Raw genomic sequence first — 13,555 nt, 5'->3', positions numbered from 1 at the left:
TTATTTGATGGTGCAGTGGTAGTATTGTTGCCTCACAGCTATAGGTTTTCTGGTTTGATTCTTGGTTGGGGTGGCTTCTGTGTGGAGTCTGCATCTCCTCCATGTGTTTGTGTGGATTTGCTTTGGTGCCCTGCCATTTTACAAAGACGTGTCTGCAGTTTTAATCCCTGCTGAAAATTGGTTTTGTTCTGTCCGCAGTAAAATTGACAGGCATTTGAATTTCAGACTTCAGGTTTCTGAATGTTTAATTCCTTGCATAATTGATGGTGCGGTGGTAGTATTGTTGCCTCACAGCTATAGGTTTTCTGGTTTGATTCTTGGTTGGGGTGGCTTCTGTTTGGAGTCTGCATCTCCTGCCTGTGTTTGTGTGGATTTACTCTGGTGCCCTGCCATTTTACAAAGATGTGTCTGCAGTTTTAATCCCTGCGTCTCTGCTGAAAATTGTTTTTGTTCTGTCCGCAGTAAAATTGACAGGCATTTGAATTTCAGACTTCAGGTTTCTGAATGTTTAATTCCTTGTATAATTGATGGTGCAGTGATAGTATTTTTACCTCACAACTATAGGTTTTCTGGTTTGATTCTTGGTTGGGGTGGCTTCTGTCTGCATCTCCTCCCTGTATTTGTGTGGATTTGCTCTGGTGCCCTGCCATTTTACAAAGACGTGTCTGCAGTATTAATCCCTGCATCTCTGCTGAAAATTGTTTTTGTTCTGTCCGCAGTAAAATTGACAGGCATTTGAATTTCAGACTTCAGGTTTCTGAATGTTTAATTCCTTGCAGATTTGATGGTGCAGTGGTAGTATTGTTGCCTCGCAGCTATAGGTTTTCTGGTTTGATTCTTGGTTGGGGTGGCTTCTGTGTGGAGTCTGCATCTCCTCCATGTGTTTGTGTGGATTTGCTCTGGTGCCCTGCCATTTTACAAAGACGTGTCTGCAGTTTTAATCCCTGCTGAAAATTGGTTTTGTTCTGTCCGCAGTAAAATTGACAGGCATTTGAATTTCAGACTTCAGGTTTCTGAATGTTTAATTCCTTGCATAATTGATGGTGCGGTGGTAGTATTGTTGCCTCACAGCTATAGGTTTTCTGGTTTGATTCTTGGTTGGGGTGGCTTCTGTTTGGAGTCTGCATCTCCTGCCTGTGTTTGTGTGGATTTGCTCTGGTGCCCTGCCATTTTACAAAGATGTGTCTGCAGTTTTAATCCCTCGTCTCTGCTGAAAATTGTTTTGTTCTGTCCGCAGTAAAATTGACAGGCATTTGAATTTCAGACTTCAGGTTTCTGAATGTTTAATTCCTTGCAGATTTGATGGTGCAGTGGTAGTATTGTTGCCTCACAGCTATAGGTTTTCTGGTTTGATTCTTGGTTGGGGTGGCTTCTGTGTGGAGTCTGCATCTCCTCCATGTGTTTGTGTGGATTTGCTCTGGTGCCCTGCCATTTTACAAAGACGTGTCTGCAGTTTTAATCCCTGCTGAAAATTGGTTTTGTTCTGTCCGCAGTAAAATTGACAGGCATTTGAATTTCAGACTTCAGGTTTCTGAATGTTTAATTCCTTGCAGATTTGATGGTGCAGTGGTAGTATTGCTGCCTCACAGCTATAGGTTTTCTGGTTTGATTCTTGGTTGGGGTGGCTTCTTTGTGGAGTCTGCATCTCCTCTCTGTGTTTGTGTGGATTTGCTCTGATGCCCTGCCATTTTACAAAGACGTGTCTGCAGTATTAATCCTCGTCTCTGCTGAAAATTGTTTTTGTTCTGTCCGCAGTAAAATTGACCGCATTTGAATTTCAAACTTCATGTTCTTCAGAATACATAGTAGCACAACCTTTTTTCTAGCAATTTTCTAAGTTTATAAGATGAATATTTTAAATTTGTCCCTATTTTTGGGACTGTATTCCCCATTATTGGCTTCGTCCAGGTTTTTGTGCTAAGGTTGACAGCTATGGCAAGAACTGAATTCACTGAATATGGACTGTAGAATTGTGCATATTTACTGATAAAGGTGCACTGTAGAATTGTGCATATTTACTGATAATGGTGGACTGTAGAATTGTGCATATTTACTAATAATGGTGGACTGTGGAATTGTGCATATTTACTAATAATGGTGGACTGTAGAATTGTGTATATTTACTAATAATGGTGGACTGTGGAAGTCTGAGTAGACTTTTTATGATAAATGTTCTCAACTGGGCAGTTTTGCCATTATGGGTGCATATGTTTTGTTTCATTGCTTACTGGAAAAATGTTCAAAACAAATTTAAAACACCCTCTAACAAGTGTACTGTATTGTACAAGGAATATAATTTTAGTACAATGAGGAAGGTGTATCAAAGAGCACATGTATGTTTCATATGCAAGGGCCTATGATTCGAAAACAGCCCAAAATTAATCTTTATCTGCCACTGGCAAAATGTATTTTCTTTGAATGTGGGTTTCAATGCTGTTTCAATGAATGTGAGTTTCAAGGGCAGAGAAGTTTTAATGCTAAGTTTTCATTGTGAGACTGCATTGCTTTGTTTAACAGATGACTTAATGTTTGTGCTGTAAAATACAAAATAAAACTTTCAAATGAAGTCCAATCATTGAAGTAAAGCAGTATGCACATTAGTGTTTATGGTAAATGGAGTGAAATAGCCAAGTAATGGTTAATTGGAATGGCTGCAGAGGCTCCAGTTCAACCATTATTTTGTCAGGGGAAGGGCAGCAAACTCAGACAGGCCCAGCTGAACTATACCTCCCAACTGTCCAGATTTTCAAAGAATGAATAGATTTTTGCTTCTTATTTTTGGTTTGTTGTTCATAAAATTTGTAGTTTTAATTCCTAAATGATTTGCCAGAAGTCACTAAATAATAAGTTTCAGACTTCATAACCTTCATAAAAATGCATGTTAAAGTAAGAGCCGTTCTATCAACTGTCTCAATTTATACAAGAGCAATTTTAGTACTGTTTATATGTGCCCCAATATATTTGGCCTTGTTCAGATTTACTGCATTAACAGGTTGAGAGGTACATGCAAATAAATTGCTTTATAGAATTAGGCATAGCCAACCTCTCAACTGTCCCCAATTTTTGGCTCAAAATGTTGCTCTTCCCCTAATAATCCCTCCAAAATAGCAATTTTGGAAGAAAACATGGAGGGTTTACAATTAAGAAATAACTGTAATAATCAAAGTTATAGATTACTTGAAATGCATGTAGATTCTTTTATTTTGTCAGCTGCTCAATGTAGCAGTACTAATATTAAAGTGTCCCTTCTTTGACAGGTAGAAGCTGTATTGTGTGTCTATTTTATATTTTTGCATCACATTTTGGTCCATTTTTCATAAAATTGTGTTTTTGGCAAATTAGTGACAAATCACTAAAGACTGAAGTTAGAAAATGACAGACATTTGAGTTTCAGATTTTATACCCTTCAGAAAATTCATACTAATGCAAGACCTATTCTATTATCTTTCTAAGTTTATTAGAGCAATATTTAAAAATTGTCCTTATTGTTGTGCCTTTGTCCCACTTCTGTGTATGGCTTTGTCCAGATTTCTTGCTCTTGAAGTTGAGAGGTATGACAAATGTGTCAGGGCCATCACAGTCAGCCAGAGAGATTTCAAATTGTGACATGCTTGTTGCACCTCCCCATGTAGTGACTCTGGATGTGTCCAAGCAAGGCAAGGAGTAGTTGTATCTACCTTGGATGGGGAGGACACACTGCATAAGTACTACAGTGGCTTTTCATCTGTCCTTGATTTTGCAGAATGGTCTGGTTTCTGTCATATTTTTGTACTGTTGATTTATGCTTATTACTCAAAGTGCCTGTTGCTCTGTGTTTAAGTAGCAATGCTTTAATGACCATAAGGTAAGCTTGTCTGACATCGTAAGATGCAAGTAAGCTTTAATAAGCATACTGTTAAAGAATTGCCAACATTGAAAGCCTTTCTGTTGTTGCCATGCAGAGAATACTTGACTAGATAATGTATAAGCCTTGGGTATTAAAGGACAGGATTCCATTATTTTAAAAAGCTCATTACACTTGTTGGAGACTTCCAGTCATCTCTACAGGCTTTACCCGTAAACTAAACAGAATGCCAATCATGTGTGGTCCATAACCTGTACAGTAATCCTTTAAGCAATGTAGCTTGAGCTTGTTTCTTGTTTGCTTTTCATTTTTTACTTTTATCATGTTTTCCCCATGAAACAAGTTGTCAGGCAGCAGGTCTTTTTGGATAAGAAACATTTTTACAAGTGGGGCATCACATAGATTTCTACTTTCAGCATGTTGCTTGGTACTTTAATAAAGCTGAATATATTATAATTAGAACTGCAGTGCAAGGAGAAGTGGTTTGAGTTGAGTGCTTCTGGTTTTTCTTATACTTGATTTTGACTGGCATTCCAGTAATGTATTTAAAAAGTAATTTATTTTTCATGCCTCACAACCTTTTGTTTCCATCTAGATATTAAGTAAGCTGTCATGCAGCCAATGCATTGAAATATTTTTATTCTTCTACACTTATTTTTGTCTTGATTGGACTTTCATAATGATGGTTTGCCACCCAGGGCAGCGTATTTAATTAAAGTTAGTTTTTTTGTGGTTTTGTGCATAGCTCCTCCCCTTTATGGTTGACCACACCCCTTCCCTTTGACCCCGCCCATTCAGCGTCTCCTGCAGCCCCCCTGTGATTTGAAGTCACCAGCCGCCACTGGAACTACTTAGACAAACTGAATGGCATCTCTAGTTCAAAATGTTGTAATGACGTGAGAGAGAAACTTACATATACAAAGAAAACAAGCTGCTCAGTCCTAACATTTCCTGCAGAGTTTATGTGCAAAGGAAATAGTTATATTGACAAACATGGCCGCCAAACCAGTAATGATGCTCATAGATATTTGCCCCATTTAATGTTATTACAATGATACAGAAAAATAAACCTTAAATATTTCATAACACAACTTTGTGAAGTGATTGGATCCATAAGCATCCTCACTATGTGGGAGCACAGCCTTAAAATCCTGACCCAGTTGTATATATGAGAGGGTTTTCACTTAAATCCTGAAATATCACAATACTGAATTTCATCAAACTTCATAATCTGGAAGCCCAAAATCCTGAAAATTCAAAATCCTGAAAACTCAAAATCCTGAATCCCAAAAGACACACAGGATGCATATACTGACTATAGAGAACACAAACCAGATTACATTCCACCAAATATAAGCAGAGGGGCTAGCCCCCCTGCACCCCCACACCCCCTGATACTTAAATATATCAACTCCAAGATTGCACTTCACTACACTATCATGAGCTATGTTGTAGTATGGCAAGTTAAAAGGGAATGTTACTAAGGTTACAACAGGCAGTCATGAACACGTAATGGTATGTTTGCCATTTTTTTCTGTGAAGTGCAATTTTGGAGTTTATATGTTTAATTTGCAGGGGGTGTGGGGGCACAGCCCCCCACATAATGGGGGGTGCAACTTGGTGAAGAGTGCTATCCTTTGTCTTGTATGTGTTTCTCTGTGTTCTTGTACTGGAATATTGTCATTGTTTGTGTCCTGTATATTTTCAGTATTTTGTGATTCAGGATTTTGAGTTTTCAGGATTTTGGCTTCCAGATTATGAAGTTGAGGATTGTGATATTTTAGGATTCTGAAGTGAAACCATGAGAGGACACACACACACACACACACACACACACACACACACACACACACACACACACACACACACACACACACACACACACACACACTTCTAACTTAAAAACTGATACTATTTCCTTTCAGGTATGACAGTGATGACAAAAGTGACACTGATGCATGAAAGATATGCATTTTAGGAATGTATCCCTAATACTTAAAATAGTAAAAGCAAGACAATGTGAAGCATGTAACTTACCCCAGCACTCCAGTCTTCTCCTGTAGGACTGCCTATTCCTTTCAATCTCATGAGGGACTACAGATTCAGAAGCAGCACTCTGACATGCACTGCCAGTTTGGAAGTGCACAATACACAGGTGGTGCCGATTGTTTACCTTTATTCTCCTATCAGAGTAAGAGGTCACAACTGTGGTGTCTCATGTCACTGTAATGGTGATGGCATTATTTCCCTGTCTGTGGGATGACAGTTGCATGAGTGACAGCTTGGGCTAAACTATTCAAGGTTTCAGTGCTACACTGAGACCCTTCATAGCCCTCCTGCAGGAGGCTCTGGCTGCAATCCTGATGGTGGAGATGCAGAAATATTTCTGTTTCTTACATATAAAACTACCTCTGTGCTCCAAAAGGAGGACTACCTTCTCCTTCTTCAGTCATGGTCTCTCATTTTGAAGAATCTCAGGGAAAAATATGAGGGAATTGGCAGTGAAATGAGTTTCTGCATGTCCCATCATCTGTGCAGTGCAGGTGTGTGCACAGCATCTAGTACACGATAGCAGATGTACACAGCACACATATTGACCGATTAAGTAACATTAATAAGTTGAGCCTTAATTAGCATACTGACCATACCCAGCCAGGCGAATCTGCACTGTATAAGCATGACAAGAAGCGTAGAGCCTCACTGTGCTATGGAAGATAACTGGGCAGCTCAAAGTTCAATACCCAGTAAAGGTGGATTGCTAAAAAAAACAGTGCTTCAGCAAAAATATATCTGCTTATATAAGGTAAATGCTACTTTTTACAAGTCCATTCATTTGTGGTGTAGCTTTTAACTGCTCTTCAACCTTTTTTCAATAAAATGTATTTTATCAGTACTTTTAAGTGTGTTAGACAAGGTGTATTAAGAGGGGGATTGCAAAAGTACATCAATTACTGGACTGCAGGATTGTTAAGCTTGATGGGAAACACACCCATAAGCATATACTCAGAGCACTGCTAAATATATTTTACTGTTGTGCACACTGTACATACCTCAGTATGCAAAATATCTGTAGCAGTGACAGAAGCAGTCATGTGTCCTTGATCAGTTGCAATTTTATGACTGTTTGCATCTGACATAACGTAAAGAGTGGGGATCCAGATAAATAAATGTCAGGCACAACAACAGTATGCTATATGCTAAGTAGGGCACTAGTGATGTTAGAATTTGTTAGGGCCATGCAGGAACAAGGCTTTTATTCCACTGTTTTCTATATCACTAAAGCAATGCCTAAAACACAGGCCAAACAGAAACAGATTAATGCATCTTTTGGGACATCACCCACATGTAAGGCCAAATTCTCAGGAGTAGGAAAGGAAATGCTACTCCAGGCCCTCAATCTCCTTAACTGATGACACTTTAGCCTACATGCAGCCAACCAACCCACCTGTGACCATGCCTGGGAAGACATTCTAACCAATGTTAATGCAGTTGGTGGGCAGGGCTGCCATTATGAAATGGTGAACTGCAGGGCTACCAGTTTGATATGATATGGTGTGCTCAGCAAAGGCCACAACTCTTGACATGAGAATGTAGCATATCAGGTTGTGACTGTCAAGTGTACCAGGTCTTATGGATATGGAACTTCTAACTTAAACAGTGATACTATTTCCTTTCAGGTATGACAGTGATGACAAAAGTGACACTGATGCTTTGTCTTTTTGAAAGGGAGAGGAGCCTATACAGAATTCCACAGTCTGGTGCTGGATGTTGGGGCAGAGCTAGACAGGCATCAAAGGCAATCCCACTGCAGATGTTCCAGGTATGTAGGCTTATTTTTCTGTATCAATACTTGAAAGTTTGCTGTACCCCTTTATCACTATAAAACTTTATTAAAGCTGTCTGACCTATGTTGTACAGGTCTATCAGAGGTTTCAATATCCACAGTCATCTGCACAAGGTATACACATAAATTATTACTTTATACCATGTTTATATTTATAAAAATTCTCAGTTACATGTCTGGTTGTGGTACTGGGTCATACTTACACTTGGCATTATGTGCTTTGGTGTATTCATGGGTTACATGTCTAGTTGTGGTGCTGGGTCTTACTTACACATGACATTGTGTGCTTTGGTGTATTCACATGTTACATGTCTAGTTGTGATGTTGGGTCCTACTTAAACTTGACACTTTGTATTTTGGTGTATTCACTGGTTACATGTCTAGTGGTGTTGGGTCATACACTTGACATTGTCTGCTTTGGTGTATTCATGGGTTACATGTCTAGTTGTGGTGAGTCATACTGACATTTGGCATTTTGTGCTTTGGTGTATTCACACGTTACATGTCTAGTTGTGGTGTTTTGTCATACTTACACTTGACATTTTGTGCTTTGGTGTATTCACAGGTTACATGTCTAGTTGTGATGTTTGTTCATACTTACACATGACACTTTGTGCTTTGGTGTATTCATGGGTTACATGTCTAGTTGTGGTGCTGGGTCATACTTACACTAGACATTGTGTGCTTTGGTGTATTCACACGTTACATGTCTAGTTGTTGTGTTGGGTCATACTGGCACTTGACATTTTGTGCTTATTCACAGATTACATGTCTAGTTGTGGTGTTTGGTCATACTTACACTTGACCCTTTGTGCTTTGGTATAATTTGGTCATACTTACACTTGACACTTTGTGCTTTGGTGTATTCATGGATTACATGTCTAGTTGTGGTGTTGGGTCATACTGACACTTGACATTTTATGCTTTGGTGTATTCACACGTTACATGTCTAGTTGTGGTGTTTGGTCATACTTACACTTGACACTTTGTGCTTTGGTGTATTCATGGGTTACATGTCTAGTTGTGGTGCTGGGTCATACTGACACTTGACATTTTGTGCTTTGGTGTATTTACGGGTTACATGTCTAGTTGTGATGTTTGGTCATACTTACACGTGACACTTTGTGCTTTGGTGTATTCATGGTTTACATGTCTAGTTGTGGTGCTAGGTCATACTTACACTTGACATTGTGTACTTTGGTGTATTCATGGGTTACATGTCTAGTTGTGGTGCTGGGTCTTACTTACACGTGACATTGTGTGTTTTGGTGTATTCATGTGTTACATGTCTAGTTGTGGTGTTGGGTCATACTTAAACTTGACATTTTGTGCTTTGGTGTACTCACTGGTTACATGTCTAGTTGTGGTGCTGGGTCATACACTTGACATTGTGTGCTTTGGTGCATTCACGGGTTATATGTCTGGTTGTAGTGTTGAGTCATAGTGACACTTGACATTTTGTGCTTTGGTGTATTCACACATTACATGTCTAGTTGTGGTGTTGGGTCATACTTACACTTGACACTTTGTGCTTTGGTGTATTCATGGATTACATGTCTAGTTGTGGTGTTGGGTCATACTGACACGACATTTTGTGCTTTGGTGTATTCACACATTACATGTCTAGTTGTGGTGTTTGGTCATACTTACATGTGACACTTTGTGCTTTGGTGTATTCATGGGTTACATGTCTAGTTGTGGTGCTGGGTCATACTTAAACTTGACATTTTGTGCTTTGGTATATTCATGGGTTACATATCTAGTTGTGGTAACACTTCCACAGCAACATCTGTGGTGGAGGTGTGTCCACTCAGAAGATGCCATCCCTGTGGCTGTGGCCATCCCCCTGGTGGCACAACTTAGAGCAGACATCACTCAAAGTCAAGCAGCACACCATCATCTAACTTCTGACAGACCTGCTGTCAAGGGTGCAGACATGTATGCAAACCTGAACCCTTGGCCATCCATGTCCTGGTGTTGTTTAGTACTGTTGAACTCATTGTTATCCATATGGTGGTGCTGTTTAGTACAGTAGATGCTGTGTTCTTGCAGACCCAGACTCACATCACTACAGTCCCCAGTACAGCACACACATCCACCAACATTGACCTTTTACAACATTAATGGCACCCCAGTATTGGCATTTTACAGAAAAGCACTTTATAATTGCATACTCCTTAGCACTCACATCTTACACTTCCCTGTAAAAAACATACACTTCTGTGATCCATTTTCACCTGTGCAAATTATGATAACTGTACCCTGCCCTTTGCACATTGTTACTTGTGTTGCCTATGACTGATGCACAACATGGCCAGTCTATGTATAGGTAAGCTCAGCTGGGGCCATTCTTACACTGAATATCTGAATGCATCATTTTTGCTGTAGTGTATCTGCTTAACTGTATACTATGTTTTAAAGCAGTGTGAAAGTTGCTGCCCCATTGCTAACTCCATGGCATACTGTGATCATCTCTATCTGGTGTGATCACCCCTGGTGCTCACTCCTCTTCCAATTCCTCATCTGATTCAACCTCTACTGCTTGTGAACTGCTGCACCTGCAAGTTCCCACCCTACTTTAAGTGTTTCCCAAGTATAGTATTGTGTAACATCACACACACAGACACTATTTTTGCAGATGTGGTAGAGTCATACTACAGGGCACCGCCAGATGAATCCAATCAGTGAAAGCCTGCCTTCAGCAGCCCAAAGACACATTCAGTAATGTTTCTTGTTTGCAATTGTGCATGGATGTACCCGTGGTTTGTTTAACTTTATGGATTTCTTAGAGGTGTCATATGCTAGGGTTCCAGGGCATATCTGGCATCAACAGCAAGATGGCCTCTGGGAAGCACCACCTTGTAAATGTTTGGTACGTGTCACAAGTATGCTATATATGGTAGTCATGAAAACAGCCTGAGTAACTTCTTTGCACATTTTAGATGATACCCTGTGCATTATAGACTATTAGGCAGTTGATAGAATAATACCCTTTGCAGTTCATTTACCTCCTTCCCAGATCACCAGGTGGGGCCTTTGTATCAATGTAGGTACAACAGTCTATGGCCCCATTACCTCGGGGAAATACACTATATCATAGAACTCTGTATGATATTGGCTGTCTCTTCTGGGTTATATGGTATCCATGTGTCCCCTGCCCCACATGCTGAAGCATGTCATCAAGAAACTGATGGCATTTTCTTGAGGCAGATGACTGAGGTACTCTCACTGTTTCTCCAGTAGGTCACCGGAAGGTGCCATTAACTAATATATATATGTAAAGCCACATATGTCACATATGTCTTAGTATCAATGGGATAGGTTTGCCATGTCTCTCATGGGGCTTCAGATGAGGCTGACATATGCCCACAGTTTCTTGAATGATGTCCTTACCAATACAGTACTAGTCCACAATGTCGGTGTCGTGGAGTCCATGAAATGTTAAGCATGGTTGGATGACTCTGCACCTCCAGTAGTGACATAGCTGACCATCTGGTATGGCAACAGCAATAAGAATCTATTGCAGATATACATTTATTAAAGTTGCAGCCCCAACCATTACTTAATGATTTACTCAATCTGAACATGAGCATTTGGCTGGATTCAAATATACAGTGGGTGCAACAGCCTTATGTGTCATTTATACATTTTTGAAACACTGCGCCATTTTGTTTTGCCTCATTATCATATAAGAAGATGCTCATTTTAATAATGTTGCTCATTACCATGCTATTATACAGCCATTAGCATATACGTCACTAGACAACGCTGTCTGGTGCAGACAAGTTGTGTAGCTTGTTTTTTTCTGAATTGCACACACGTTGTCCATGGCTGTTAATCATGCAAATTCACTAATGTGAAACAATGTTCTGAATCCAGCCTTGGGTCCTGCAGTTCTATGATCACTTTACTGTTTACAAGTAACATCGTTTCATTCACCGTGTCCTATAGTTGTTTTTTCATTTCATTGTTTATAGGTAACATTGTTTCAGTCACTTTGTTCTGAAGCTGGGTGACTACTTCATTGTTTACTAATAATATGCTACACTCATATGTTCCCCTTTTCAGGTTTTTGTTGTAATTAAATGATAGCTTATTATTGTCTTCAAACTTTGAGACAAATCAAGTTCAAAATTAGATCTGGAAAATTTGATAACATAACTAAGTAGCTCCTTTAAAATGCAAATGTGTTTTTCTAACTAGCATACTTTTTGAAAAATAAGCAAAACCTCTTTTCTTAGTCTGCAGGCCTTATTAATTCTGTTGCCCCACCAATTGTTTTTCTTTTTTTAATTTATCAGAATATCTGTGTGACTGGTATATGCTCAAAAATGCATGTTATTGAGTCTCAAAACTCATTCATAACACGATGAACAGATTTATCTGGGTCATTGAGGACTGTATCCCATTCTATTTTCATTTGCTGTAGTTTAGCTTTCACTGGTAATTATAACGGAGAAGATGAGGAGAAAATTATTTTGTTTGTCAGTATAAAATCTCAACTACTACCACTCCATGTGGATTTTAGTTAACATGGTACGCAAGCTTATTGATTCATTTTTTTGTGGTTTACCTTATCAGTGGTTGGATAGTTAAAATCCCTAATAAAATTGCATTTTTATTAATTTTTGACATTCTGGAGATTAAGGGGATATAGATAGCAGGCCAGATTCCAAAAGAGTTGCTTTCAGTGTAAGGACAACTCAGTGGTGCAGCGGAAGCAGCCACCTCACAGCAAGAGTTTCTTCAGTTCATTTCTCGGGTGGAGTGCCTTCTGTGTGGAGTCTGCATGTCCTCCCTGCATTTGTGTGGGTTTTCTCCAGGTACCCTCCCACTTAACAAAGATATGCATCTGCAGCATTTCTTCCTGGGCCTCTGCTGAAAATTGTCTTTGTTCCAAGTCAGACTTTCCCGGTAAACAAATGATAGATAAAAAATAATAAATAAAAACTGTCTGCCCTGATTCTGAAAGATTTGCTTTCAGTCTAAGTGACTTACATTGGTGTAAGGCCTAGCTATAAACAGGCTTACTCTGGTGGCTGGATTCCAAAATGCCTGCTCTCAGTGTAAGTGGTCACTTACAGTGAGAGTAAGTATTTTGGAATCAGGCCTAGTGTATAACATGTTCTCATAATATTATATCTAATACCTCCTGTATTTAGTATTATTTGAACAGTTTGTATCCCTGAACTCTTTTGTTGGCTCCTGTTTTTTATGTTTTCTTTCACAACTAATACAGCCTATTCAAGGCATTACACTTTTGTTGGGCATCTATACTAGGATATTTTACATGTAAAGTTTTCCTCATCTCCACCTATTAGCGACTTGATTTTGAAAAATACTTCATCCTCCTGAATGGTTTGAGTGTATAACAGAGACCCACTTCTTCCCTTGAGGTTTTCTTTTATATCTTATAATCCCGACCCCCCCAGGTTGACCTATAGTGCCAGCAGTGAATTATTTTTTGCATGGAATAAGCAAGGTTCTACATAAGTATTTATTAGCAGCAGTAGTGAAATTAGATTCTTATATTCATGATAGTTTTGATTTTCTGGAAAAAAATTGGTAAAGTACATTGGACGGAAGGCTGTTATTGGTTAGTTATGGATGTAAAGAGTCTGTATATAAATATTCAACACCACTGGGGTTTACAAGTGAGATTTGAGATATTTGTTAGTGTAATAAACTTTGTTTTTAACTGGTCATAGTGATTTTGTTATATTTTATTTTTGATTTTCAGTAGTTTATTTATTGTTTTTAATATGATCAGTGATTTGTCTGTGCATACACCACTGATTTTTAGAGATGATACCTCTCAAAGAACCATGCAACATTTTGTATCACAACCGAACGATCAATTGAGTGAA

The 13,555-nt window shown here is 39.0% G+C and overlaps 1 protein-coding gene across 1 annotated transcript in view; it reads right to left on the bottom strand.

Moving 5' to 3' along the window:
* The window catches only part of LOC122804024 (hydroxysteroid 11-beta-dehydrogenase 1-like protein), a 326,649-nt gene that overhangs the window by 157,577 nt on the left and 155,517 nt on the right, over positions 1 to 13,555 (bottom strand). The gene's annotated exons all lie outside the window — the stretch shown is intronic.

This window comes from Protopterus annectens, chromosome 6.part0, assembly GCF_019279795.1.
Source record: "Protopterus annectens isolate FY-2018-M chromosome 6.part0, PAN1.0, whole genome shotgun sequence".
NCBI classification, from domain to species: Eukaryota; Metazoa; Chordata; order Ceratodontiformes; family Protopteridae; genus Protopterus; species Protopterus annectens.
This window is presented reverse-complemented; position numbering and strand designations above follow the sequence as displayed.